This window comes from Drosophila hydei, unplaced genomic scaffold, assembly GCF_003285905.1.
Source record: "Drosophila hydei strain 15085-1641.00,03,60 unplaced genomic scaffold, DhydRS2 tig00000001-arrow-pilon, whole genome shotgun sequence".
Lineage (NCBI taxonomy): Eukaryota > Metazoa > Arthropoda > Insecta > Diptera > Drosophilidae > Drosophila > Drosophila hydei.
This window is the reverse complement of record NW_022045643.1, coordinates 7,764,876-7,770,479: the sequence shown is the minus strand read 5'-3', so window position 1 is coordinate 7,770,479 and position 5,604 is coordinate 7,764,876. Positions and strand designations below refer to the sequence as shown.

The 5,604-nt window shown below is 40.7% G+C and overlaps 1 long non-coding RNA gene across 1 annotated transcript; it reads left to right on the top strand.

The window, feature by feature from the left end:
• Window positions 1–3,964: 3,964 nt before the first annotated feature.
• Window positions 3,965–4,859, top strand: LOC111604535. Its single transcript, XR_002751756.2, has 3 exons — window positions 3,965–4,164; window positions 4,222–4,508; window positions 4,568–4,859. It is a non-coding gene; the product is annotated as an uncharacterized LOC111604535 (long non-coding RNA).
• The last annotated feature ends 745 nt before the right edge of the window (window positions 4,860–5,604 follow it).

The following is a 5,604-nucleotide window of genomic DNA, read 5'->3' as shown; positions in this document are numbered from 1 at the left end:
ATTAGATTGCTTCCATACACAAATATTTCTATATCTCAGTAAATAAGACGACATTCAAACACTGGCTTTAAGTAGCGCTTCACAACACTGGTTCGAACTCTTCAATACAAATTTTGAGCATGCAAAAACTTTTCCATAGTTTTGCTCAAACACACTTTCTGTTTGGCTAGTGACTTTGACAGTTATTAATTTGACATACAGCTAGTTTGCCAACACAAATTTGGGAATTTCACAACACTAAAAGCTTTCGCAAACTCACTTCATATTTCAATTGCAGCTTTTGACGCGCATTTTTAATGCCATTTGCGTGAATTTATGCATAAAATATGAATATGTCTGGGCAAAAAGTTTATTGAATACGTGTTTCCATTACCCCAGTAGCAAAATACTGTCCTCTCTCTCTCTCTCTATCTCTCAGTCTCGCTTGCTCCCTTTCTAGCTCGCTCTGTCAGATTTGGGAGTCCTTCGCATGCGTTATAAATCACGCAAAGTTTTTTTGTGAGCAGAGTCTGGAAGGCAGCAGAAGTTTTATGTCATCAAGTTTTGGGCCAAGCAAAGACTTTTCAACTTTAATTTTTGGAAGCGATCATAGTTCAATGAGCAAATTGCACGTTGATTTGTTAGACTTGAATGCATGGCCCGATATTTTGGCGGACTCTAAGTCTTTCATTCCATCGCATTGCGAGCTGCCTTTGTGCCGTGTGATTAATGAGCTAAGACCGCTAAGGAAAACTTTACCTTGAGCGCATAAAACTCAACGCAGCGCGAAAAAAATAAGTCGCCAACTTTTCGCTTCTTTTCAATGCTTCACTTTATTTTATTTTTTTCATTTGGTTTTTTTTTCTGCGCTCCTGTCGAAAGTTATTAAAATCAACGAACCGTTGTCGGAACCTTTCAGAAAGACCCCAGCTATAATTAAGCGGCTGGCGAATAATTCTAAAGAAGTTCAATAAGAAATCAAATTTAATAGGCGTCTGCATTTGAAAACGAAAGCCTTGCGTGACAAATGTCATTTGAGTTTGGATGCCCCCGAATGCCAGACGGAGCACTCCAAATGTTCTTCGATTCAACGTATAATTTTCCAGCACGCAGCTCTTTGGGGGCCGTCCTAATCGCCGGTGAGAAGTACACCCAACTAACCACACCGAACTGACAATTGTTTGTAATTATGGGCTTTACGAAGAGAAATCAAATAGCATTTCATGGCATTTAAATATAATTTGACTTCTTTTCGCCTCACCCAACTACAGTGATTAACTAACTGAAGCGCATATTGCTGGCATTTCTTCAGATATTTATACAATTTTTTTTGTATTTGTAGTTTAACGTGGAGTAAGTTTAACAAAATTGTTAACAATGCAGAACAAAATTTGAATTTTTAAATGATTTCTTGATTGGCTTAGGATGTTTTGCTTTGCATGACCAGTTTAGAATCAGGCGATATTTTCTAGGATTTTATATAATTGTGTGAGTAAGACTTTTACCTTTAGAAAGCTTTAAAAGTAATTTAAATATCTTGACTCAAGATATTTAAAACTAAAAAATAGTTTAAAAATTCCATCTATGCGTCTGCAACTAGGCAATAATTTCCAAAAAGATATGTAATTTCTTCAAAGCAGAGCTATTAATATGTAAATGTAAAATCTCTTTTAGCGCACAGCGTGTATAGCTAATAAAATACGAAATTTTCAATTATATTATAACCAATATGCAGCAGTTGCTAAGCTCAACGTTGCAGTCGGAATTTCAGCAGCTGCTGGTAAAATGGGCAGCACTTCCTGCTAATGGCAACAAACTACATAATAATAATTGTCAATTGCCGACACGTACGATGATTACACATGTTATAAAGGCAGCTGGTAGTACAGGCAACAAGATGCCAGCTACGGCCAGAGGCAGCGAGAGGAGCTGGTGCTGTTCTAGAAGGCGAGACCGGGGCAGAGCAGCAACTAATGTAATATGTGTAATATGTGAGACAGGCCCTAAGTAGCCTTAAGGCTGGATAACAGGCATTATATGTGACACAGGCACACACACAGACACACACACGCAGACAGTTGCACCTACCAAGTGTTAGCGCTGCGTGTTGTCGTAATCCTCAATTAAATTTTATTCTAAAGCAATTTCGCAAAGTAGTTTTTCTTGGTCCTTGCCAAAGATAAGCAAACAGTGGCCGAAAGGGAACATTTTCTAATGGCAATTTGGGCATACGTAAACGTATTCGTTGTCAATTTTTGGTTATTGTTAAAATTGTCAGGGGCATGCTGTAAATAGCCCCGTAAACATGAGGATTAGCTGGGCGTTTGGCTTTGTGCGCAGACCGCTGCTGCCAGGACTCTCGGCCTGGCTAAAAGTGTCACTCACTCGAAGACAAATATTGCACAATGAGCAGCAAAACAAGGAAACGGAAATGCGGCAAGATTGGCCAGCCCAATAAAGGGAACTCGGACTGGTATATAAATGTATGTGTGTGTGTGTAATCCTTGCCTTGTTTCGTCTTGGCCTTTGTGCCAATATTTATGTGTCATTCACAATTGTATGCATGACATTGATGGCTGACAGCAGCAGTAGCAGCAGCAGCAGTCGAGGCAGCTACAAATCCAATTGCGCAGCTGTTTCGGCATTTCTTTGGCTCTAAGTAAATATGAAACAAATGTACACTGTGACTTTGCTTGTTTTCCTAGTTGTTCTATGGGGAATTTCCCATAGCCAACGGCCCCTGTCGATCGTCTGTTGAGAAATTGTCATGAAATTGGCTCACAATGGACCAATGCATTGTCATGAGATTGCAATTGCTACGCTCGGCCATAGAGAATGCATTTGTGGCACTATCTCGGCTAGATGTTACCACCTTTCCAGCTACAGGTAGCTGCAGTTAGCTAATAGCTGTATCTAATGTCTTGCGGAAGACTTTTGTGTACAGCCAACAGGAAGTGGAGAGGACATCTGCAAGGAAGTGGCCTTGCAACAAGTGGAAAGGTAAGTAAAATTTTACTAAGCTTAACTAATGTTGTGAGACGGGACGGGAACTCTTTATCAATAAACTCAAAGATTTGGTTATGATCAATATTATGATATAGCAGTCCAGCAGTATGAAGTCGATCAAGCATGTTCAATTAATTTAGAGAATACTTTACATAGACAGATCTATTCATATATTTCCATTCCGTCAGTCTTCTGATTAATAATATTTTTACTTTATGTCATCCAAATATTCTGCTCTATAAATTCACAGCTCTTTATCGTCGCTCATTGGCAGTTGCTTCACTTTCGTCTCTAAAGCAAACACAGAGCAGCTCTAGCTGTATTTTTTGACTTCCTCTGAAATATACTATATGTTGGCATTTTTTTGCTTTATCACTCGAACCGTTCGAAACGCTGTGAGTGAAATTTGTGTTGACTCGGCGACAAATCGTTGCCAACTCGAGCGTCAACCCACAGCAAACATGGTCAGAACTAAAAACCAAAAAAAAAAGAAAGGGAAATAGCAGAGAAATCAGAGCGTCTCATAGTTGGAGCCATTTCATTGACGTTAATAAATGACCGGAAGGACATTGTATGGCATTGCTATGGCGTGGCAATAAACAAACGAAACAACAGCAGCGGCGGCAGCAGCAGCAGCAGCAAACACAAAAACTACATGTCCTGCCTCGCAGAGGATGGACCAAGTCCTCGGACCCAGGTCCTGTTGCATTTTTGGTCAGCCGGAAGTTTACTGCAGCGTCGCACCCTTTTTGCTTTGGCTCGCTTGCTTTTCTCTTTTTGTTTGTCCATCTTTTTTTGTGTTTGTGCCCTGTAAGCATTGAAAAGGTGAGGTAGAGTGTATGAGGGTTTTATGAAAAGGCATGTAACAGGCTAAATATGACAAATTCATTTTATGAAACTATTTAGATATTTATATATAAAATCTGTTAAGCTAGAGGTCAGCTAGAAGCAAAGCTATAGATATTTCCAACTAATTTCGAAATTGTGTGGTTATTGCTACAGGATATCACATAGTCGTTCTGGCTTGTCCAGTAACGTCATCCTTTTTGTTCCATTGATATTTGCTTGTTGGCAAATTTTTCACAGAGTAACGCGCAGCTGGTGCCGTTGCTGCTGCAAGGATGCGAGTGTGGGAACTAAATCTTCAACTGGCAAAAATCAATCGTAGTTGGCGCAAAGGTCGGAAGTGTTTGCAATTACTTTAAGTTGTGCTTTGATTAATTGCTGCATACATAGGTTTGGCCATTGAAATATACATATGTGTGCTGCACATACCACAAGGCAGAGCAGCTACTCCAGAGCATTGGCTTTGCGTAATGCAAAAGCCACAACAAGAAGCAAGAGCCACTTGCCGATTGCCAAAGCAAGTCTTGAATGAATTTACAAAAGGCCTCAAGAGGAGCAGCAGCAGCAGCAGCAGCAGCAGCAGCCAGGCCACAGAGCTGGAAAGTGCGACAAGTGCTGCAGTCTTTGGCAGTGGATGCACTTGAGAGACAAGTCACAGCTTGGCAGTCAACATGCGAGTACGCATGTCAATTTTGCATTAAATAACTAAATCAAGCTCAAACAAAGACGCCCACAGACCTTCACACACACTGGCAGAGATTAAGTGGAAAGATGGCCCAGTGGCCGGCGAATGGATCCAAAATGTTTGTACGGCCCAATGCAGCTGGTGGGCAAACAAATACGCGTAGTGGCAACCAAAGTGGATGCCAAATAACCATAATGGTGTTTATCCACAAGTTCATTTCGCTGTTTAAACATGCCTCCGAATTTACCGACACAATAAACAACGGCCAACGCATTGGCCCAAACGGAGGCGCCCAGTGCCATTACGTTTCGTTTTTATGCTCGCTTATGAAATGCCAATGGAGTATACTTGTTTTGGAGCAATGTGCGCGTAGAGACGTGCAACATGGTATATAGATTTTGGATAAGATAAGGTGTAGGATTTTTAAAGCTGACAAAATAGCTATTCCTATTTGTAGAAAGGGCATCATATATTAAAATCTATTGAAGCTAGAGAATTTAAATTTATATTATATATATAACCTCATATATATATATATAAATAGCCTTATTTAACAGAGAATTTTGTACAGATTCTTTCTTAGAGAACATTTTACAAGAGTAATATCTGCTCTAGCTATACGCATATATTTATTAATACAGTTGCCTTCACACACAGAACGAGTATTATGCGGTCAATGAGACTCGTTAGAAATATTCTTACTGGTTTTCACTTTGGGGCTGCCGCGGGCCATAGACGACTGACACCGACAACAAAGTTGTGCCTGGGCTTGGGTACTGTCCTGGGGGTACCGTCATCAGCTACGGTAGCCACTCGCCGTCGTCAACAAAATCGAAGTGCATTGCGCTGTTATTTTAACGATTATGCTGATGAGCATTCAGCATCGAGCATTTGAGCATCGTGGCAACGACTAGCACGACGACGACGCGGGCGATGATCCATCAGAACTCCAGACATGGAAATGCAATTTGTGTAATTTATGCAGCTCGACTCGATTCGAGTTCTCAGTGATATGTTCGATTAGCCGCGCGATCCGTCAGATACAAAATGCCGATTATCTCTGTGGAGGAGCCACTGCAGACACTCTC